Source organism: Agelaius phoeniceus, chromosome 4 (assembly GCF_051311805.1).
Source record: "Agelaius phoeniceus isolate bAgePho1 chromosome 4, bAgePho1.hap1, whole genome shotgun sequence".
NCBI lineage: Eukaryota > Metazoa > Chordata > Aves > Passeriformes > Icteridae > Agelaius > Agelaius phoeniceus.
Window position 1 is genome coordinate 19,237,072 of NC_135268.1, and position 23,601 is coordinate 19,260,672.

The 23,601-nt window shown below is 44.3% G+C and overlaps 1 protein-coding gene across 22 annotated transcripts in view; it reads left to right on the plus strand.

Annotated features, from left to right (window-relative positions):
* The first annotated feature begins 6,947 nt into the window (after positions 1-6,947).
* The window catches only part of ADGRL3 (adhesion G protein-coupled receptor L3), a 493,993-nt gene continuing 477,339 nt past the window's right edge, over positions 6,948-23,601 (plus strand). For 9 of the 22 annotated variants that reach the window (XM_077177050.1, XM_077177053.1, XM_077177036.1 and 6 more), the window contains exons 1-2: positions 6,948-7,731; positions 7,937-8,120. The gene's annotated coding sequence lies outside the window, so the exon portion shown is untranslated. The remainder of the gene's footprint in view (positions 7,732-7,936; positions 8,121-23,601) is intronic. The other 13 variants (XM_077177033.1, XM_077177032.1, XM_077177038.1 and 10 more) reach the window with 3 other exon arrangements.

The following is a 23,601-nucleotide window of genomic DNA, read 5'->3' on the forward strand; positions in this document are numbered from 1 at the left end:
TTATATTTGATACAAACCACTTTACCTAGTTTTTTTATTTGAAATCTTCAAAATCTATCTTTGCATTATTGATTTCTTTCTTTTTGAAACCTGATTTACCCTTAGCAATAGCATTTAGTCTTAAAAATAATTAGGATCACTTTACCACTGCAGCATAACCTCAAGTAAGAAAGTTAATTTCCTGTTCGGTTTAGAATTTTTCCATTAATACCATGAATACTAAATTTATACTATGGCAGTCAAAGTCCTCTAAGAGTACCTTTAAAACACCAATTTCTCAGCTGTGATAATTTCCTACTTTTGGTTCCTAAATGGCTCTAAATCCTCCCACAGAATTGCAAAAAGAGTGGTATTTTCCCTTGTTTTTTTTTTTTTTTTTCTCTCTTATCCTGCTTGCCAGGAGATAGGTATGATGAGTGTTTACAGATGATATCAGCATTAGAGGATAGACAGTTAATAGTAACTGCAAAAACACTGTGCCCAGCAGTCCCCAGGGCCAACACAACATTTCTCCCAGTAGCTCAAAGTTCTCTCCAGCCCAGCAAGCAATGTGAACTGGCACCTTACCTTCTGGACATCAGTACAGTTCATCCTTCATGGTAACTCTGTGAGGGGTGCTAGTGGTGGATTTGCCCCTCTTTCTCATGGCTGGGACAGGTTGGTTTCTTGCAGTGCCTCAAGGCTCCATGATCCTGGCTGGTGGAGTTATGCTAAGTTGCAGCATGCAATGAATGTTTTCAAGTGCCCTATAGATCATTTAAGGTCAGTCCATTGGTTTCCTAAGGAGTATGGGCACCGATATCTGTGTGTTGTTGGGTTGTTTGTTTCAAAGAACATCCGATTTTCCTGAATACTGCAAGAGTAAATCAACAAGCAGCCCAGAAATTACTGTCCACCTTTTTGGTCCTAAAAACCATTCTGCTTCTTCTCCTTCTCAACCAAGCCATTGCTTTTGCTATTTATTGGGGTTTTTCCTGGTTTCCCTGAACTTTTGTGACTTTCATCAGCAGCTGCAAGCAACAAACCCCTTTGCTTCCAAATTTGCTGTCAGTTCCAGGGAAACCTCTCTGATGGCACAGCTTATTTACTCTGCTATTTCTGCTTCCTGTTGTTTCAGCAATAACTGTGTGGAAGAGCATTTAATTGCTCTTCCCATTTAGCCTGGCTGAAGCATGCTCAGCACACCCATCTGCTTCAACATGACTTCTGCATCAAAGTCCCACCCCCGCTCTACAACAGCCAGTTACATCTTCCAGCCTAATTTATCCACGCACAAAAAGAGCCTTTATTTGAAAATAGAATCACAGCTAACTCTGAGAATTCATGGGTTCAAATTAACGGGGAAAAAAAAGCAACACAAGTTCTTTTAAGTGAAATTCTAGTGACAATTTTTATTTTCTCCCACATTACATATGTACTAGAACAACAGAGACAGGTCATGCTTTACAAACAGTTGAAATACCCTTGAATTGCAGAGGAAGTCTATATTGTTAGGTTTCAATTAAGCTAAATTATTAATGATTTTTGTGTCTAATTGCCTTATTACCTTGACTACAGACAGATTCAAGTCAACAGTTCAGATGGCTTTTATGCATGGCCATTTTGCAATCCATGTCTAAGCCACCAGTCACCACCAGTGTTCCACAGTGGGTTTGCACAGCCTTCCCAGTTGGACTAAATACTACACTTTTCAGGGCAACACCCTATCTATGCCAGGAAGTCTTTCCATGTCCCCACTGCCTCCGCTTCAGGAAACACTGAAACAGTACTGACACCCACCAAAAGAGTAGGAATACCAAAAGAAAATCAGGCATATTTCTATTTGTCATCATTTACCTCAGCCATCAACAAAGGCCCATGCAAAAGCTCACTCACTCCCCCACCAGTAAGACTGGTGAGAGAATTGGAACAGCAAAAGCTAGAAAACCCGTGGGTTGAGATAAAGACAGTTTAATAGGGAAAGCAAAAGCAGCACACTCAGGCAAAGCAAAACAAGGAATTAATTCCGTGTTTCCCATGGGTAGGAATGTGTTCAGCCATCTCCAAGTGAGCAGGGCCCCCCAGCATACCTGACTTGGGAAGAAAAACACCATCACTCCAAATGTCCCCCCTTCCTCCTTCTTCTCCCCACTTTATACACTGAGCATGATGCCACATGGTCTGGAATATCACTTTGGTCAGGTTGGGTCACCTGGCCTGGCTGTGTCTCCTCCCAACCCCCTGTGTATCCCCAGGCTCCCTGCCAGCGTGGCAGTACAAACAATAGAAGAGGCCTTGGCTCTGTGCAAGCCCTGCTCAGCAATAACAGAAACATCTTTAGATTATCATCGCTGTGTTCAGCACAAATCCAAAACACAGCCCAATAATAGCCTCTGTGCACAAAATTAACTCTACCCCAGCTGAAACAGCATACTGTTATTGAGAGATTGAGAACCCATCTTCTGCTGCACAAGGCATTGGACATTAACAGGCTGCAAGGAAATATGTTAGCTAAAAGTTAGGAACCAGACATCCCATGGCATTTTCTCTCCTTTAGGCTTTTCTGTTGGTGCCATGGTACTGCAAATCTACTATGGCTAGCCAGTATGCTATGGCTTAAACAATCCCTTAAATGCAAAGCATTTTTTTGACAGACCATGTTTTCAAAATTAAATCATTATCATTTGCATTTTCTATATAATATGGGAGGGGGTCTTCTGTTATTTTTTGAGGTTATTCTTGCACATAGAAAAATTAAGGTACGTATTAGGAGGAAGAGACTAAAAAGTCAGACTAAATGTGAGCCTTGTTGCTGATTTCTGCTTTTGAATTGCTCCTTATTTTGGAATTTTGCTTGAGTCCAGTGCAATCAATCCCACTGAATTTCATACCTAAAAATGAGTGTGGGAAAATTCAGCATGCAAAAACATGAGGTGCTTCCCTTGCAGGGAGGGATCTTACAATGCTTTCCTAAACCAGGACCACAGAGGAGATGATGATGGGGGAGAAGAAAACACAGGATGTGGAGTCTGTCGAGGTCTAATTCAGTGTTACCATCTATCTATCTATCTATCTATCTATCTATCTATCTATCTATCTACTTGAATTGTTGTGATTTTATGATGGAAATGTGGGTTTATCAGAGATAAGCTGAGTTTTACTGCATCTATAGCAGAAGTCAGTAGTCAGTAATGTCTATTTGTATCACTCCACAGCATTTGTTTTTAAAAATTCATGTAGTTTTGTCATGACAATACTTCAGATTGGAAAAAAAAAAGGTGAAAACCAACCATAATACTTGATCCTGAAGTAAAGAAAACATTGTATGTTTTGTGTAGGACAACTGGTAACAGTGCTGAAAACAAAATGTGTATCCATGAATTGGTCCAGATGACATGCATCTTTGAGAATAAGGTAATTCATTACAGAATGTAATGGCTCAGTGACAGTTGTTTATGGAAGTTAATGGAAATATGAAAGAGAGAAAGCAAATAGGACATACCTTCAGAAAAAGAAAGAAAAAAAGAGAAAATAATCAAAATCACAGGCAATTACAACTCAGTAAACCCACTTTTAAACCATCTCAAAGTAATGAAATTATCATTAAAGCCCCACATCTACCTGGGGAATAATGGAATAATGAGCAACAAACGATGCAGACACCACGGTGCCAGGGTGGTATGTGTGACAAATCCTCCTGAAGTAAATTGATTGGGAACTCAAAATTCTGGGTGAACAGATTCAAACAATACAACTTGAAATGGAGTATTTTTGTGGTTTTTTTTTTTTGGAAAGAAAGTGTTCTGGAAACCTCTCTAAGGTTGCAATTTGGTTCTGTTAGAGGTTTCCCAGTGTAAAATACCACACTGAATTTCAAGGCCTCAAGGCTGTCTGCCTATGCAAGTAAAAAATATCTGAATGCTGGGGTGATGGATATGGAAAAGAATAGGAGTAGATTATAGAGTCTTACAAAATGATAGAGCAGCACAACAAATCAATGCGCTCTGGGGTTGCTGGTGAAGGTAAGTTATATCCTCAGACTGCACAGAATAACTGCTCTTTATGTAATCACACCTGGGATATGTCATTAAATTGCAATACCTCATTATCCGTCCTCAAAAAACACGGAAGAGTTTCAGGGAATTCAGATCTGAAAAAGAAAAATGATCAGACTCTTGGAAGGAGTGATACACAAGGAGAGATTAAGTAGCTTAAATATATAGCTTATCTAATCAATAATTAAGCAGGGGAAGGATAATGGCTTAAAAATATGTAAGAGAAAGATAATTATTTTGCATGATGCATGGTCCCAATTCAGCACGGTGCTAAAACATGTGCAGATCCATTAGCCCTGCAAAACACCAATGTCCATGATTTCAGTGGAGCTTCAGCACATACCTAAATTTAAGCATGCGTTGAAGTACTTTGATTAATTTGGGCCATAACCACAAGTAATAGTATGAAATTAGGAAATGCAAAAATGTAGGCTGAACAGCAGGAAAATCTTCCAAATGGTGAGATATATGAGACTAGGGAGTAATCACTCAAGGGAATTGGTGGAAACCTTATCCCTGGACACATTTCAAGTTTTGCTGGACAAAGTACTGGGAAAATATCCTTTGGGGAATAATCTTGCTGTTGCCTCTGGAGACAACTGCACAACCTACTGCAACTATTCTGTGTCTAAGTTTTTCTGGGCTGACTCACAGCATTAAGTCTGAGACATGATTTTAAAAAGCACCAACAGCGCAACAGGCTGGTGGCATTTTGAAGCTCTTCCTTGCCTCCCCCCACAATGTATTGGTTTTTTTCCATCTTCATTACATGCAATGCTATGAGAGGGGAAAAAAACCCCACACCACCACACTTTAGCTTAGTGTTTTTTTGTCTTTTTGTTACTCACCCTCTGAACATTGATTTCATTCTCATCTCTGCATTAAAACAGCGCTTAAAGATATAGAGGAAATCTAATTTCAACTTGTAGGGCTTTGTTTCATTCCCAGAGCATGTATGGTGAATGGTGAATATCATCAGAGAGGTAATTGTATCTTGAAGAATCTCATATCTCATATCTCATTTCTTTGAGCATCCCAGCAGAAGCAGTATTAAAGATTTGGGGGTTTTGCTAGTTTGATTTGGGTTTTTGTGAGGGGTGGGATTGTTTGGTTAGTTGGTGTTGTGGGGAGTTTTGGTTGTTGTTTTGCTTGTTTGTTTCATTTTTTGTTTTTCCCCTCTGTGCAGACCCTGGAAGAAAGGCTGTTACAAAAAGGATTTTCCCAAAGATGAAGCAGTAGATTCTCTAAGGGCTTTTTCCACTGGGAATAATAATTTTGGTGAGTCAAATGCAAGGTCTAAAGAACAACAGCTTTTTAATTGCTTTGAAATCTACTTTTTCTTAAATCAAATTATTGTAGAAGACTAAGCATAATTCACTTGGACATGTGGCTATTCTGCAGCCAGGTGGGAAAAGGACAGGTGCTCTCTAACAAGACTTTGCAGAGATCTATTGGAAGTGGTTGAGTTAGATCTGTTAAAAATTGTAGATTTCCCTTCCCTGACCACAGTTGATATTCTTTATTTTTGCAGTGTCAGTGAATGGGCCCTGATTTCATTATTGGGAGAACAGCACTTCTGTTTATTGGTACTAATTTTCCACTGCACATCACTGCATTCAGAATAGCAGTTCTTAACCTTAAATACACATTTCTGTGCCTGCCTAACTAGCAATTCAGCTAAGAACATGTGTGAGCATCTTCCTGACTTATGGTCTGAGTTAACAAACAAGGTTACTTAATTCCCTTATCCCATTTAAAAGAATGGCCTTGCAAGGTCTTCATCATCAAGGATACTTAGGAGCTTGTTAAGGAAAAAGATGAGCACGATAATTAACTAAGTGGATCTTCCATTGGGTTGGACCAGGAGGCCTCATTTGGGTCCTTCCAGCTCTCTTGGCTACAATCAAAGCTGGGAGTGCAGCAGCAACTCCTCATGTAGGTCTGGTCACTGGGATAAAGTGTGGTGTGTTGCATGTGTTAGCACTCAGGCAATAAGAAAACTATGATTTTCTGAAATCTACTTTTTTGTTTGTTTTGTTGTTAAAAGAGCTTCATTTGTTTAGGTACTTCCCTCCCAAACCAAAACCAAACAAACAATTTGGTTTGGGAGGGAAATGTTCAGCATGTTCCAGCCAAGCACCATTATTTCTGGAGGTCCCACATAAGCATGTAAGATTACAAATGTTAACACAAAGGCAGGCTTCTTGTCCTCTTTCCTGGAGGTTCCTGACTCTCAGGAGATGAGGGGATTCGTGTTTCCTACCTGCTGGGGGTGCCAGGGCAAGGACAGAGTGTGTCTTGCTGCCCCAGCTGATGCCAGGCTGCCCTGAGCCCCATCCCTGTGCCGGGCAGCAGGGAGAGCATCCTTGACTAGCAGGTAGGGTCTGATGGGCTGCTTGGCTGCGGACAACAGGCTGAGAGGCCAATGGTGAGCTGGGGAATCTAGCGGGGAATGGGTCTGTGCTGGAAACACAAGCTGCCATTGGCTTTCTGGGAGGGCAGCAGCGGGCAGAGCACCCAGCCGGGGCTGAGGGACCCACACAGGTGATGGATCGCTGCCGCAAAGGCAGGCTGCAATTGGCCGCTCGGATGCGCACAAAATTCCAAGCGGCCAATCGGGACGTGGGAGATCCAGTGTGCAGCGGGGGTCTGTGCCCTGTGTGGAGGCTGCCATTGGTTACCTGGCAGGGGAGCCACGGGCAGAGCGTCCAACCGGGCGGTGCGGGATCCTTCGGGAGAGGGCTGCGGGACAGGTGGTGGCGGCCGTGGGGCTGGGACCGCAGCGGGTGCGGGCAGTGCGGGGCAGTGCGGGCGCGGCGGTGCGGTGCGGTGCGGTGCCGGCCGGCTGCTAGGTGGAGCCCGCGTCCGCGCAACCCAGATCCGGGCCCTCGGCGCTCCCCCGCCCCTCGGCTCGCCGCCCGCCCGGCTCCGTGCGGCCGCCGCCGGGCAGGGCAGCAGCGCCGCGCCGCCCGCCGCCGCCTCCTCCCCGGGCCCCGTTCCCCGCTCCCGGCCCGGCCCTGCGGGGGACGCGGATGCCGCGGGTCCCGCCGCCCCGGAGCGCGCTGCCCGTGTGCGGAGCGTGTGCGCTGTGTCGAGCCGAGCCGTGCCGAGCCGGCGGGGCGGCCATGCGGCCCCCCCGCGCCCGCTGAGCACCGCGCGGGGCGCGCCCGCCCAGCCGCCCCCTCCGCGCCCGCGGAGCCGCCCCCTCCGCCCGCCCGCCCGCGCCGAGCCGCGCCGCGCCGGGGCTGCCGGTCTCCGCAGCGGGAGGAGGAGGAGGAGGAAGAGGAGGAAGGATCCAGGGTGTCTGCGGAGCGCGGGGGGCTGAGGACCACCCGCCTCCCTCTGCGCGGGCGCCTTTGTGTCCCCCAGCCCCGGCGGAGCGAGGGGCCGCGGGCAGGGGAGCGGATGCGAAGAGCGGCTGGTGCTGGAGGGGAGAGAGAGAGAAAGGGGGATGGTGGAAGATTTCTCTCCTTTTTTATTTTTTTTTTTTTTGGTGGTCTCTTCGGCAGCGGCTGTTCTTCCCCAGCAGCAGCAGCAGCGGCGGCGGCAGCAGCGGCAGCAGCAGCACCGGCAGCAGCGGCAGCAGCAGCACCGGCAGCAGCAGCACAGGCAATGACTCTGCCGCATCCGAATCGCCTGGCCGGTGGCGCCGGCTCCGGAGACATCACCTTGCTCTGAAGTTGCCCACCTGGAGGAGGTAAATCGGAGCGGGGCTTTCGTCCAGAGGGGTCGGCGACGGCGGGGAAGAGGAGGGAGTGATCGCCTCCCCCATCCTCACACACTCGTCCTCCGGGAGGAAGCTTGTGTAGCAGAAGAACACGGCAAAAAAGGAAAGACTTTTACTTCTTCTTTTTTTTTTTTTTTTTTAATTTTTTTTTTTTTCTAAATTTTCCTTGCTTGAGGGGGACGTCCGTGCTTCTCGTCCGGCCCCCTTTTGCTCCTGGCTGGGGGCTTTGGTACTGTGGCCAGGTCTGCTTCCTACTCCCACCTCTGGTTTTAATGGCTGGATTGTGGCAGCAGCTCCCTGCTGCAGGTTGTTGAGGATCTGATGGGGACTCGCATCTCAGGAGCCGGAGGTGACTAAAGGTAACTAAGGAGCGGATGGATGCTCAGAAGCCCTTGCCTGGCCCTCGGTTGCTCCCTTGCCCGCTTGCGCTGGGCTGAAGGGTGCCGGCCGCCCTGGGCGCGCGCTTGGACTGAATTATGCTCTAATAAGGGTAGTTTGTCTTCAGGGGGGCTGGATCCTCCAGGTAACGGGAGAGCATCTCTCTGGGTCTGCATGCTGGGCGACCGTGGAGACGAGGGCTGTGCGTCTTGTTTGGAAATGCCTTGTAGGCTCCAGCCTGGTTTGGCTGTGGGCAGCTAGGGTGGCAAAGACAGTGAGGAGATGGAGGGGACCTGGTAGGTTTTGTTCTTGCTCTCTCTTGGTCTTTTTCTATGAAAGACACCACGTTGGACCGGGGGTTTTGCTGGTGTTACACTGAGGAATTCGTGAGTTTCATTCTGTTTCCTCAATCTCCCCCCCTTCCCCCGTCTTCATGCCCCACTCCTTCGTGGATCTGCGTTGCTGTTTAATCGCTGAAGGGTGCCTCGAGAAGCGATTGCTTTCTTGGATATCAGGGGGCATGAGTAGGGGTGGATGTTGCCGAATTGGGGGTGTGTGTTGGGGGCTGCCTGTGCGTGGATGTGAGGGGCTGGGGTAGAGGTGTGAACCCAGCAGCCCCGGCTTACAGGTAGACGCGGGGAGCTTCGCCTTGCCGTGCAGCCGGAGAGCGAAGCGTTCGGTGTAGGTAGGGATGTGCGGAGCTCCCACCTCCTGCCCGTGAGGTTTGCAGCGTTTGCTGCCTCTTATCAGTACAGGGCTGGCGTTTGTTTTGAGCAAGGGCCGATATGTATAGCTGGAATTGCATTTTTAATGCCTCTTTCCTTTTAACCCTTTGTTTTATTTGCGCCCTTAATTATTTATTTGCGTTCCCCTTGCAATCATCTTTTGACCGCGTAACTTGGAGGTACCGGTTGTAAGGCTGATGGCAGGGAGGAACCATCAGCCGGAGAGCAACCCTGTTTCCCAGTTTAAGGAGCCTACCTCCAGCTGGTGCCCGTTAGTGCTAATGAAGATGTAGCTACACTACCCCAGAGATGTGCCCTGGGTATTTGGGGGATTGTCTTCAAGGACTGAGTTTGATCAGCAGACTTGCATGCGGAGTTGTCCAGGGAAGTAACGCTGACCTCCAATACATTTAGTTCTTACCCTTTCCCCTATAGACAGGCAGATGTGTGGTTTTGCTTGAGGGGTGGTGAGGTAGGAAAGGAGCCTCTCTTTCTCTCCCTTTCCTGATAGGCATGAGATTCTTCTCTGCGGTAGTTAAAACAACTCGTATTTTGGCCAACAGCAATGTATTGTTTCTGCTTGTCAACTGTGGAGTTTATTAGCGTTTTAACCAAAACAACCCATGTCTATTGTATTTACTTTCCTGTTTAGATCGCTCCTTAGGAGTTATTGCCATTTCCACTCTCACACTTGTGGTTCCAGGCAGCCAGCTGCTTAGAGGGAGGCTGAGATGCAAGAGAAAAGGCGAAAATGCCATCTGTTTCTTGATATAAGGCAGAGAGGTAGTCTGCCGGCTGCAATTTCTCTCTGTATTATAGCACTCATTATTCCAGAGTGTAGGATCAAAATTTTCGAAGCTGACCAAAAAGAAATCTTCCCTGGAGCTGAAAAGAAGTAAATTCCATTTTCATTGTGGAATGCTGCCTCTTAAGAGTGCAGCTAGTGCTGCCTGCTTGGTATTGAGTAGTAGCATGTGCTTTGTAGAGCTCATTTATCATCATTTCCAGGGGTTTGCAATACGAACAGGCTTCTACTGTGCATTCATTAGGAAGAATTCTTCCATGGAGCTTTTCATGGGAGTAAACCAGGTGTTACAGGTTAAAATGGGCTGCTGTCAAAAAGTCTGCAGTCGTCACTTTAGATCCATGCCAATGTTGGGTGACAAAGTTCAGGTTAGGGCTCCATGGTAAAGCTGTATTTTTTTCCTCAAGATTAAACTGCTCTGAGAGAACAGGAGTCAGACCCCCTTGTTATGGTCGAGGCTGCTCTGGTTCCTGCTCTTTAAGAGTACTTTAAAGAGTACTTTTTCCTTATTTAGGCTTGATTTACTGTAAAGTGACTGCTGTCTTGTTACCTGCTAGCAAAAAATAAAGTGGATAGAAATCTCTGGTTTTATTTTATTTATTTTTTTCTCTTATTTCCAAAAGGATTGAAGTTTCTGTAAAGCTAGAATTCACCTGTGAGTTCCAAATAATTTCTATTATTGAATAAGTATGCATTTTCCCTTTTCTTCTTGGGATGGTTAGGAGAAGGTATGTTTAGTTTTGCAGTGAATTCCAGAACAAGACAAATGACAGTGTAGATTGATGATAATGAAAACATTGAGTGCTGCTTTGCAGGCAGTGAGATTTTAATGGTATTTATTAAGTTGAAGCTACCGAGTCCTCATGGAGATGTGTTTTTGTGACAAGAGTGGGAGCTGGTGTTTCAGTTTCTTGGTGCCCTCCAGAGATGAAGTAGTTTATGTCTTAGCCTAGAATATTTGAATTTGTCCCTGTGCCCTGCTGGATCCAGCCCTCCACCCTCCTCCTTTGTTTGCTTGGCTGTGCATCCCCCAGGTTGGGATGCCATGGGGACCACGTCCTTCCTCCTAGTCGGGGGCGATGTGGTAGAGGTGCTCAGCTTGCCTGTCCAAGCACTGATTGCAGGAAAGGCTTTTTTCCTCCTGAAACAGAAAGCAAATTGCCCAGTGCCTGCTGGTGCAAACATGAAGCTGGTGCTCCTTGCTGGCTGGGAGGGAAGTGCAAGCAGGTTTGTAGGTGAAAATCCAGCCAGCTGACTGATGAGCTGGGCGTCTCAGCTCAGCGTTGTAGGGCTGCTAGAAAAATAAATAAATAAATAAATAAATAGATATTTAGAGGCAGGTAGAGCGAATGATCAGCCAGGACTGAACGGGAATGTGCATGACCTTTAGCTTTGGGCAGCACTCAGCTGGAGGGCCTGATGCTGCCGTCAGGGTTTTCACATTCAGAGCATGAGTGGATGCATCATCAACACATTTATTCATGCACACGGGGGAGGGAAGTCTTGTAAATGAAGAAATCCTAGGAATGGGTGATTTATTAATAATTTTAATACTAATAGTGTTGGGACTGGTGTAGATTGACTAGGAAGCAATTTAATGTGTGACACAGTATAAAGGATGGGTTAAAGATTGATGAAAGAGATGGAATTCAGGGAGCAAGAATGGATCAGGGAAAAGCTAAAGTATGGAGCATAGGCATAAGGATTTCTATGCTTTAAATAAGTTCCTTTTTTTTTCTGTTGTAATTATATTACTTGGTGATTGTGGAAACAGCTGAATGCTGCAGTTGGAGTGATTTTGATAAAGCTTTTCATTCCCTAGAGACTTCTTGCATATCACAAGAGGTTTGTAAGAACAACTCAAAAATTAATTTTTTTTGGAGTGATGATCATCTGAGAGATAGACATCACAATATTGATGAGTTGCTGAGGACAGTACTGAAACATCAAGACAGCCCTGCAAAATAAAGGTTTTGTCTGCCCCTTCTAAAAGGCTCCTTATTGGGATAGGATGTACTGGTGAGCATCGACATTCTGGAGAGATGTTTATGGACGCCCATTTCTTCCCTGCTGGTCCTTTTCTCATTCAATAGATGCCCTCCTGCTGGGCTGGGAATATGAAAAATGCACCATGATGCCAAATTCTGAGTGTACATCCACACTTCAGTCTCTGCTATGTCTTCAGGCAGTGCTTTCAGTTGCAGGATGGAGAGCTAGAAATTGTCATTTGCAGGAGTTCAGTATGCACGGTGTATTTGTAGGAATGTACCTGTCCCAGCAAAGGGGTGTGACATGCTAGCCTCTGCCTCATCTCCTGGGGTCATGCCTGCCTTGCCAAATGTTTGTCACAATCCTCAGCAGCAGTTAATGTGAGGCTCTTTAATCCCTGCTTGGGGATGCATGTGAGTATGTCCTGTTGCTGGAGGTGTTGAGATGCTCCATCACTCCCTGATCTCATCCTAGTACTTAGTGGCAGTGGAAGCTCCCAGAACAGTCTGATGAAGTAGGAGAACTTTGCTTTTAAGCATCTACTTTTAATTCTTGCCTACTTTAATGGCAAGGAAACCACCTCCTACTCAAATCTGTGATGTGATCCTATCTAGGACGTTATCTCATTGCCTGGTTTTGGCCTCCAGGTTTGCAGTGTAATGCTTGCTTTACATTGCTCACTAGATAATCTCCACAGTGCAGTCTGAAATTCCTGTCTGCAAGCTAAGTGTTCATTTTTAAGACAACTTCTCTAAAGACACCTTGGCACTACTGCTTTTACTTCAGCAGTCTTTTCAGGGAGCCTTCTGATTTTGCCTGTAAGGCAGATGTTTTTACCAGTCATTGCACCAAGCATCTGTAACTACAGCAAGGTAGCTAGTCTTTTCAGGCAGTGGAAACGTCATTTTAAACTGTTGTGGACCACAGTTTTACTTACTAAGTGGTGCTCAGTGAGGGATTTTTTCAGCCTGCCTGAAACCCTTGTTTTCCTCTATCTGAGTCCTTTTTCCTCTCCATTTTTGAGCTTTTAATCTTTACTTCTTCAGGCCCACTCCCATCCGAGGGAGGTACTGCTGCATCTGTGATGGGAGCTCCCACTGTAGTCAGTGGAGCACTTCTGTTGGCTTCCCTCTGAGGGGAAGATGCTCAAGAATCTCACATGTGGTATCTTCTGAAGAGAAGCTGCAGAATCTCAGATGAGGTATCTTTTCAAAAACATTCAGCATCAAGTTTCTAGTTATTGTTTTGTAACATCTTTTACCAGGGGTGGCATTTCAGGCCAAACAAAGCAATGAACACAGAGAAAGAGTAGAAATCTGTGTACACTTCTAAAATGTGTTTGTGAAAACAGTCCGAAATTAAAATCAAGACGCTTTTGTTTGAGGCTTGACAGCTTTCAGTTTCAAGGGTCATGAAATAGGCACCATTCTGAAGAAAGCAAAGAGGAGTTTGGCAGCTGTCCCAGTTAGGCAATATGAAGTTGTAGATTTTATTTAATTTTTTTTTTTTTAAATGCTTAAGAGTAATAAACCTTTACAGAGCATCCATTGGTGCTCACTCTGCCAGGATTTTTGAAAATTATTTTTTTAAAGCACGTTAGTCAACATGTGAGTAATTATACAGGAATTATTTCAGTGGCTACAAACCTGATGCTTCAGAGGCCTGTAGCACAACTCTGATTCATTACAGTGGGTACCTGTCAGAGAACAGCTTTGAAATATTATGCACAGTGTTTTGAGTAGTTTGGATTATAGCTTTGCTACTATTAATTGTGAGAGCTTTACTGATTTGATTGCAGTTGCATTGATTTATATCAGGTAGAGTCATTGATTTTGAACTTTGGAACGGGGCTATGCATTTCTAAAACTTAGAACAGGGTGTCATAAATACAAAGGACCAAAATGAGTGTTTTCTTACAGCAATACAAAGTTAAAATGAAATTAAATAGGACTCTCTGTGCTTTTGTAGAAGTGATGCTTAAAATTTAGCCGTGAATTGCCCTACTGCAAAGTCCTGCTCAAAGGTGCCAGCATTGCACAGCACTGTTCTGAAAGGAGCTCTAGTCTAAACCTGGCCCCTTTGGGTAGGACTCTTAGTGGTTTTATACCAAGGGCAAGTAATTAATTTGTGAGAGTCACTGCACACCATATATATGAGTTTTTACAGTAAGTCCCTTTGCCACTCCCTAGAAACCATGAATCCACTTACAGAGGTGAGGCCACTGCATCAATGAGCACTGTTTAAAGTTCGGGGAATAGGAACGTTCTGACTAATGCAGTCTTAGAACATCTGTTTATCATGGGCAGGCACATATATAGACATATAAATACCATGATTTGGGGAACAGACCCAGTTCTGATTTTTTTTTGTCAAACTTGGGGAAATGAAACAGAATTTTGGCTTTAGGTGAAATCTGAGAATTGCACCTATACCCAAAACCTATGTACCCACGTGTGTATGTCCGTGATGTCCGTGTGTGTGTATACACAGGTTTTGTTTGTGAAATGATGGCACTGATGCATAGAGTTGTTTTGTTTTTTGATTTGGTTTTTTTTTTTTTGTTTTGTTTTAATTGTCTTGCTGGAAACTCTCCCTGTTTATTTTCTGGTTGTTTTTTTGGTAGGTTTAGTAATGGACAATAACTTGTGTATGGGCCTGCAGTTGTAAAATTTTAACTGAGTTGCTTGGTTAATAGTCCAACACCGAAATAGAACAACCACATTTTCAGATGTGTTGAGCAACCACATGTTTTATCAGAGTCAGTTCTGGTCCTTGCTTATTTGTTGTAGCAGGCTTTTTCCATTCTGAAGTTGCTGATCCCAAGCCTGCCTTATTGAGATTTTTTTTTCATTGCCCTCAGAGTGAGGAAGAGAAGCTCCAATGTGTTGCAGAAGTGCTGTTTGCAGCATACTTGGGAAAGTCAACATCTTCCTTTGAGCAAGGAGTAAGGGGCATGTTAGCTGCAAGTATGCTGCTAATACTAATTTTGGGCAGGCCTAGGTTAGATGGGGAGTTTAGCTCAGAAGAGCCCAGCACTGGGAGCTGCTGAGCTGTTTACTGTTTTTTTTAGTGCTAAAGCCAGTGTGTTGTGTTGGAGGACTCCAGGAGACAAGGGAGGCCCTAAGCAGAAGCAGTGCCCCTGTTCTGTTTGATCCATAGGTCTCTGTTTAGGAGCCCTGCAGAGGCACTGCCCTGCCTTGCTCTTCAGTGTCACAAACCAAGCCTTGGCTCAAGCCTGTGAGAATAGGGGAGGGACCCAAGCCCAGTTTTTGATGTTCTGCATGGGTGGGTACCTTGAATACTCAAATGCATTCCTGTGACAGCTGACCCTGTAAGGACATTTTCAGTAGCTCTTTGGATTTTTTCTCTTTTTTTCCCCCTTCCTTCTCCCCCACAATTTTTTTTTAAATTTTATTTTTATTTTTTTCTGTTCCAAAGACTGCTGAAGGAAAGAAAAAAAGCACCCTTTGTAGCTGTCTTTTTGAATACATCTCACTGATGGAGACAGTTGAGAATTTCAGGGATCATGTTAACTCCTTTTGCTTTGCCCTTGCATGTGTGTGTTACTGACTGAAACATTGTGATTTCAAAATGGTGCAAATTCCCACCACTCTCTTCAAAGGGCACAGGTTTTTGTTGTTTGGGTGTTTTTTGTTTCAGCAAGATGTATGTTGTGGTTTTTTTTACCCATATGTGCTGTGTAATGTGAATCCTTTCTTACCACTTCTGTTGCTGTGTTCTTTTGCATTTTTGGTTTGGGTTTGATTGTTTGTTTGTTTTGTCTCCCTCCTTTCTTTCCCTGCATTTACAAAAGATTTTGGGATTCTATCCTGAATGTTTTTTTAATGTGAAGTCTATCTGGAGGTACACAGTGCTGGTCTGTAATCCTGGAGTAGATGGCTTATCTGGAGTATCCAGAGAACAGCCGTTCCTGTTTCCAGCAGACCACAGATTTCTATATTGGATATTGTTTCTCAGCTAAAGCTTGTTGGAACTGTGTATGTAATCTAAAATATCATTCCTTTGGATTTTGGATATTGCAATCACAAGCTGTAATAGTTGGAAAATTTGATGTATCTATCCCACTTCCTTCCGAGGGAAATTATGATGTGACTACTGCACTTGCAATTCCCACAGCACAGACTTCTTCAAGAAAATGTCATTTTGGATTATCTTTAATGGATGCAGGTGTGTGGAATGTCTGTCTTTTTTTTTTTTTTTTTTTTTTTTTAAGAAGAATGTAATGTTACAATTGCTGCTTTATTTGGTACAACTCCAAAATGACATATACTTCCTTGAGTAAAATTCTTCCTGATAGGTACTTAAAATATAGCAATTATGCTGCATAGAGGGGTAACTTGTGACCTTCTGACAAGGGACCCACAATTACAATCATAATGCACTTTATAGATCTCCTTAAGTAGGTCACCAATTTGCAATGAGTCTTTCTAAAGTCTGTGTGAGGCCTTTCAGTTGCAGGAGTGGGGAGCCTTGTTCTGTACGACATCACTGATATTCCAAAGGGAGGCTGAAATCACTGAATCACAGGATGGATAAGGTTGGAAGTGACCACACTGGGTCATTTGATCCAACCTCCCTACTGATGCAGGATCATCCTAGAGCACATTGCACAGGTTTGCATCCAGACTGTCCTTGAATATCCTCAGTCAGGGAGATCAGAATTGTTTTTGGGCAGTCTGTTCCAGTGCTCGGTCACCCACATGGTAAACAAAGTTCTTCTTCATATTCAGGTGGAACTTCCTGTGCCTCAGTTTCTGCCTGTTGCCTCTTGTCCTACTGCTTGGCACTGCCAAGAAGAGCCTGGAAACATCCCCTTGACACCTCCCTTTGGATATTCACAGACATTGATGAGATCCCTTCTCAGTCATCTCTTTAAGACTGAACAGGCCCAGCTCTCTTAGCCTGTTACTTATATCTTGGTAAGAGAAGCAGGATCATGGAATTGTAGAATCGTTTGGGTTGGAAGGGACCTTAAAGATCTTCTAATTCCAAATCCCTTCCATGGGCAGGGATACCTCCCAGCTGGACCACCTTTGTCAATGCCTCATCCAACCTGGCCTTGGACACTCATTGCCTGGGCATTTACAGCCTCTCTGGGCATCTGTGCCTGTGCCTCACCGCCCTTGCAGTGAAGAAGTTCTTTCATAAATGCTCCAGTCCCTTAATGCTCTAGGCTCCTCATCATCTCTCTTGGCCTCCACTGGACTCACTCCAGGAGCTTCATGCCTCTTGTCCTGAGGAGCCCAGAACTGGACACGGCATTCCAGGTGAGGCCTCACAAAGGCTGAGTAGAGGGGCAGGATCACTTCCTTCACCTGCTGGCAATGCTGTTCTAATGAACCCCAGGATATCATGGGCCTGCTTGGCCACAAGACATGGACACCTGGCTGGCTCATGGACAGCTTGTTGTCCACCAGGACCTCCAAGTCCTTCTCCATGGAGCTGCCTCCTGGCAGGTCAGCCCCTGCCTGTGCTGGTGTGTGGGTTATTCCGCCACAGGTGTGGGACCCTGCATTGCCTTTGCTGATTTTCAGATTTCTGCTGAAGGGCTGCACATCTCTGGGGAATTGGCCACTCCTCCCTGCCTTGTGTCATCCCTGAACTTGCTGAGGGGGCATCTGTCCCTTTGTCCAAGTCACTGATTAACCAGGCCCAGTATTGACTCGTGGGGACAGCACAGTGACAGGCCTCCAGATGAACCCTGTGTAGTGACTGTCACCCTCTGGGATTGAGCCACTTCTCAATCCACCCCACTGTACCCTCATCCTTTCCACGCTTGCTGAGCTTGCCTGTGAGGTCGTTGTGAGAGATAGTGTCTAAAGCCTTGCTGAAATCGAGGTAGACAATATCCACTGCAACAAGGGAACGATACCTATGTAAGTAACCTTGTTTTGGTGATAAATACAGGCACACATCACTGAGCACATGAGGATATTCCCAACTGAGCAGCCCTGTGTTTGCAGTGGAGCTGAGACCCTGGGTGAAACTCAAAATGTTTGAAACATGTAGAAAGATGTTTACCAATAGACTCAAGCAATTGTTTATGCCAGCCTAAGCTAAGCTGCAATTTTGCTGTTCAAGGGGAGAATCTGGACCTCCACAGTGTCTGCAGGGATGTTTTTGACAGAGAAAATGTGATATGGTGTGGAATATATCTCAGAGCTGCCTCGCTGTTTGTCTTAAGATTTGGCAGCAGCAGATGGGGGGTTGTCTTCTCCAATGCCTTTATGCTTGGTTGCTCCCTCATCCCGAGGAAGCAAAGGGCAGCCCAGCATAACCTGTGAGCCAGGCTGTAAGGGTGAGGATGCCAGCTTTTGTTTGACCCTTTTCAAGCTGCAGGCTTGAGCACAGCAAGAGTCCACAGTTATCCCAAGTTCACGTAATTTGGGGGTGAAGCCTGTTTCAGCAGTCGTCATTGTGGTAAAGCTGATTACTTAAATGAATAAATAAGTAATTAGTAATAAACAGAGTAATAGACAAGTTAGTGAAGAGTACCATTTCAGTCTGGTCTGTAGTAATACAGATGTATTTTGCAGTAGTAGTAACATAATGCTGGATGTTTGATCTGGTTCCTCTTACAACTACAATAAAAAGGGCAAAGTGTATTTTGGCCTAGGTATGCTGAGTCCACTCCCAATTTCTAACTCAAAATAGGTCTGTGCTGTACTGCAGTAGGAGCTATAGTTAAACATCAATCAGATAATCACATTTTGGGGTTTTTTTCTCCTGTAAATCACTTTTACTTTTATACCATAGATATTTGTGTGGATGATTGCTTGTTGACCACAAAGTTGTGGTTTTTGTTTCTTTCATTTACGTCCTCTATTGAATTAGCAGAGTTATGCAGTTTTGTCTTCTGTACTTGGGTGGGATGCTGCAGTGATTTAATTTAAAATGAAAGAGAGATGTCTTCATTGTAGGGAAAACCATGGCTAAGTGGTGAGAGTAAGCAGGTCTTCCATTACCAGAAGCCCTAATTAGAAGAAATCCCATGTACGGTTGACCTTGACTATTGAGACAACCTCAAAGAAGAAAGAGCACTAAAAATTAGTATGCTGCCAGTGCTGCACTTTTATTATTTGACGTTATTAAGCAAACTCGGTGTGTATTTCTTTTTTGAAGCGTTTGATTAAATGTGTGATCTTATCTTGGTGAAATGGCTTGCTGGGCTGCAGACAGTGGTGTTCAGAAATGAAATTTGTTTAGAGCCTCTGAACAGACATTTATTCAATGAGACCTTTCTTGAATAATAGATGTGACAGTGAGACAGCTGTGCAACGTGTTCTAGGGGTTGGACTTTTTATTTTTTTTTGTGTAGAGTTTTGCAGTGTGATTGGGGGGAGATGATAGCACAAGTGCACAGGTGTAAGAATAGAATTAGGGAAATTATCATATGTTGCAGTTTCAGGCCCTGATTCTGCCGAGAATTATTTTCAGATCAAGATTTACACACTTCAGGACTTCCCTGTTGGCATATGGTTTGGCATATCAAGTGATGCATGTATATATCTAGCTCTGTATCAATAATCTTATCCTTTAGCTAGAACTTTAAGATGCTTAAATTTTGTAGAAGTAAAAGAAATCAAAACACACAAATCCCCAAGCAGGGATTTAACTCCTGTGGTCAGTGCTGATGTAGTTGATGGTAGCTGGCTCCTGTCATCACTGCTGATGCCCTTAAGCAGTCCTGTGTTTTATGATAATTCCAAGTCAATGAGATGAAGGGAGACTTCACCACCAGGTGTTTAACCTCTTGTGCCCAACAAGGAGAAGATGTGAAATGTGGGTAAATATTCTCGTCTTAGATGTTTTTATCATCAGTGCACTGGTTTTGGCTGGGCTAGAGGTAATTTTTTCACAGTAGTTGTTGTGGGGCTGTGTTTGGGGTTTGTGCTGGAAACAGTGTCAATAATTCAGGGATATTTTGGTCACTGCTGAGCAGCTCTTGCGCAGCATCGAGGCTGCTTCTGCCTCTCACCCCAGCCCACCAGCGGGCAGGCTGGGGGTGCACCAGGAGCTGGGAGGGGAGCACAGCCAGGACAGCTGATCCCAGCTGACCCAAGGGATGTTTCATCCCATATGGCATCATGCTCAGCATTTAGAGCTGGGGAAGATGAAGGAAGTGGAAGACATTTGGAGTGGTGACTTTTTGTTTTCCCAAATAACCACTGTGTGCAATGGAGCCCTGCTTACCTGGAGTATAGCTTCCCATGGGAAGTGATGGATAAATTCCTTGTTTTGCTCTGCTTGCCTGCACAGCTTTTGCTTTACCTATTAAACTGCCCTTATCTCCACCCATGAGTGTTCTCACTTTTAGTATGAACCATTTGGTTGTGCGGAGCAAGTGAGCAGCTGGGGTTAAACCATGACAATTGAAAGCACAATGCTTTTTTATTGGGCACAGCTACTGTGGAACCCCTTTTTCCCTTCATCGGGGAAAAATATTCCACGGGAGCTTTCAGTTTTGAAACATTATTGTACATACAATGGTATATATCTGTTTTTCCAACAAAATAGTTGAGTTATTGTTGTTTTCCTTACAACTCACTGGGATAAAAATTCATTGAATGTGTGAACTGCACAGGTTTTTCAGGTGCTGACACACAGCTACATGACTTGCTTTTCCCAATATGAAGCTGAGAACATGAGTACCTGAAAGTATATTATTTTAAACTTTCTTTTTCAGTAGTGGGCTGTGGTGATCTTTGAAGGCTGGATGTGTGAGTTTTCTGAGTGACTTAGCTTTCCCCTGCAAAAGGAGGAATTCCACTTTTAAAGGAAAGGAGCCCCAGAGTGCCTCTGCTGCAAAACTGGGTTTTGATCAATCCCGATCTGCCCTTCTGCTTCCCTGCATTGTAGAGCTGCTGTCTTTACATCAGGTTAGATGGTGATGAAGTGATTCCTCCTTCTAGAGGTAAACCTTTCCGTATAGGAGTTGAGAGGAGATGTGACTTCCATGCCTTAATGGTGTCTTGAGGTGCCAACTTAGGAGCCTCCATTGTTTGATGCTCCAGCTGCTCACCTTTCTTGGCCTTGGGTTAAGGGGATTGTTTTTCCTAGGAGCTGGACAGCTCTCAGCACTTTCTAATAACTTAGAATTACGCATCTATTTTTTCTCTCCTAGTGCACAGCTAATCCCACCAGATGCCCAATGCAGATTTGTGAGGCTGGGTGTGAAGTACAGGAATTCATGTGTGTGTGAGCCCTGCATGTTCGCCTGAGCTTCAGGGATAATTTCTCCTTGCAAGGTGATTTGTGTATATGGTACACTGAGGAGGAGTATGGCCCGTAAGCATGATATGACCATTATATTTTAAAGGGCCCTTCCATACATCTGCAGCTGGATATGAGCTGTCTTTTTAGCAGAGACTGCAAGCCCAGAGCCATGAGTCAAAGACCAGCAAACTTGATTCTTTTTGAGCATCCTAGATATTGTGCCCAGGGCTGGCTTGGTGCTGAGGGTGGTGAAACTGCCTGCCATGAAATCATCATCCTGGGATGTTGGCAGACAAAGAGGAAGGGTAAGGGCACGGAGAGCTGGGTTTTTAACCATTTTACTGGTTGCACAAGGATGGCAGGTGTTCTTGGCTCTGGTCAGAACTCAGTGAGGTGCTCAGACAGGCTTTGTTTCATCTGGGTCCCTGTGTGGAAGCTAGGTTATAATCCAGCCTTAAAAAAACCCCAAACATTTTTAAATGGTCCTTTATGGAGATGAAATTTACATATGAAAGCACAGCCTGCTGGAAAAGTAATGGTCCCATTATGTTCTCCTTAAGCTAGAAGTCAGACAGGAAAAGGAAGATGGAAAATTCACTGGACTGAAGTCTACTTGACATCTGCTCTTCTATAGAGCTAGCTTGGTCCAAGTAACTCCATATGTATCTGTTCCTGAACTGAGTCTGATAATTTATTTCTGAATTGAGAATAACATCTTGTTGTAATGTTTAAAATTTTTGTACTTTTTTATGTAGGTGCTGCATAGCTTTTCCCCTAACTTTGAACTTTCAGTGGGACTTGAAAATGAGCCAAAAAATCCACCACTGATAAATTTCTCTGGTGGTTGTTTAAAAAAGGGAGGTGGCATTCTTTACTAACATTTTGTTGCTCCTTTAAAAAAATAGCTGAGCTATTTTTTTTAAATTAAAATAAAAATTGCTTGCCACATGTGCTGGGTTTGCTGGTTGGGTTGGTGCACATTGTGAAAGCACCAGTTTTGCTTCCCCTGAGAAATGTGGTGGTCCCTGGCAAAGGTGCATGGGAGCAGGAGGTATTTTATAGTCCCTTTTTCCTATCTGGAAGTCACCTGTGCAGCACTTGAGGACTTTGTACAGTTGTGTGGACTTTGAGGCTGAAGATTACAGATGTACCAGCACCCTTGGTGGCAAATCCCACAGGATATGGAAAGTTCCACCTTAGAGCTCAAGGGAACCCCCTTTCCTAGATGCTACAAAACCTTTAGGAAGGGGATAGTGCTCATGTTGGAGGCAGCACAAGGTGTCCAGCTGCAGTGCATCCTAATTATTGCACTTGGTAACATTTCTTGCTTTCTACTCCTGTTGAGTTTTTGCCTAATTTTGCCTAACACGGCTAATTTGTGTTAGGGAGTGAGGGACTAATGACAGCCATACAGTTAAACTTCTGTGTGTATGCAGTAATAAGGTTCAAAGGTTGCTGTGTAATTATGTTAAGTTTCCAGCCTCCTTGCTAATTTTCTGTTGATTGAGGGAGAAAAGAGGATCCTTTTGTGTCTTGACAAAGTGTCTTCCAGCAAAACAGGGGCTGATTCCTGGCTACTCCAGCTTTTTCCTAGCTGGATGCAGACTCCATTTTCTTTAGTTTCTCCACTTTCATTTCCAGAAATATGTCCATATGTCATATGTCCAGCATCCAGGGTATGTAAAGATGATCAATGTGTATCTACTGGTGCTATTGAAACAAGGAGCAATTATTTAAATTAATCAGGACATCTTTCATGAGCAGGATGAGATAAAATAATAGCAGGAGCAGTGCTTTGTTCAGTGCAGATCTGTGGTCTCAGTATCGAGATTTCAGCTGCTGGCAAGACACTTCATCATCTGGGAAGACCTGCTGGGAGCCACACATAAATCACGTTGTGAAATCTTGATGTAGCCTTGCAATGTTTGCCCTTTGGTGTTCAGCTCTAGGTGCTGGTGTCACATCATGGCAAAAGCGGTGTCGGCGTGTGCCGATGGAGGAGGATGAGCAGACAGCGTTGTGGCTGCCTCCGTTTTCTGGGTGCAGTGAAGAGATTATGAAGGGGTGGATGGGGCCTTTTTTTTTTCCTCCTTCTCTTTTGAGTTTTCCCACCACCTTGCTGATCGGTTCTCATCTTATTTACATTTTAGGATATCAGACCAATGAAAAATGTGTTTCCTGTTTTTTCGTATTGGTATGATTTTGTTGTGCTTGTCTCTATACTGTTCTTGTCAGGTAAGGGTATGGCAAAGAAGCAGTTTCTGTCGTTAAACTGAGAAGAAGCTGTCTTTCCCTTATTAATTTGGCTTTGGCCAGTGCACTGAAATCTTCAGAGTGATATGGAAATGTCCCTTAGTTTGCATGCTTGGATGAAGGCCAGATGAGGTTTTCTTGTGTGGGCTTGCTTTGTTTGTTTTCCTCAAAAACTCTGTGTTGATTCAGGCCAGTTGCTGCTGATACAGTCTTTGGATATAGTGTTTGTAGCTAATTAAAAATAGCCTCTAATTGAGAGCTGAATGTTGTGGACTTGAATTTTCCTGCACATTAGTCATGTAAGAGGTTGCCTGAAAAAGTAAAGGGTGAATCAGCTTAAAGAGGCTTGAAAATATCTGCTTCATTCAATGTGGAGACACATTTGAAAAGTAATCTAGTGCTGACTCGTAATATTGCTAAAATATTGGGGAAATTAAAGTTTCATTTAAAAGT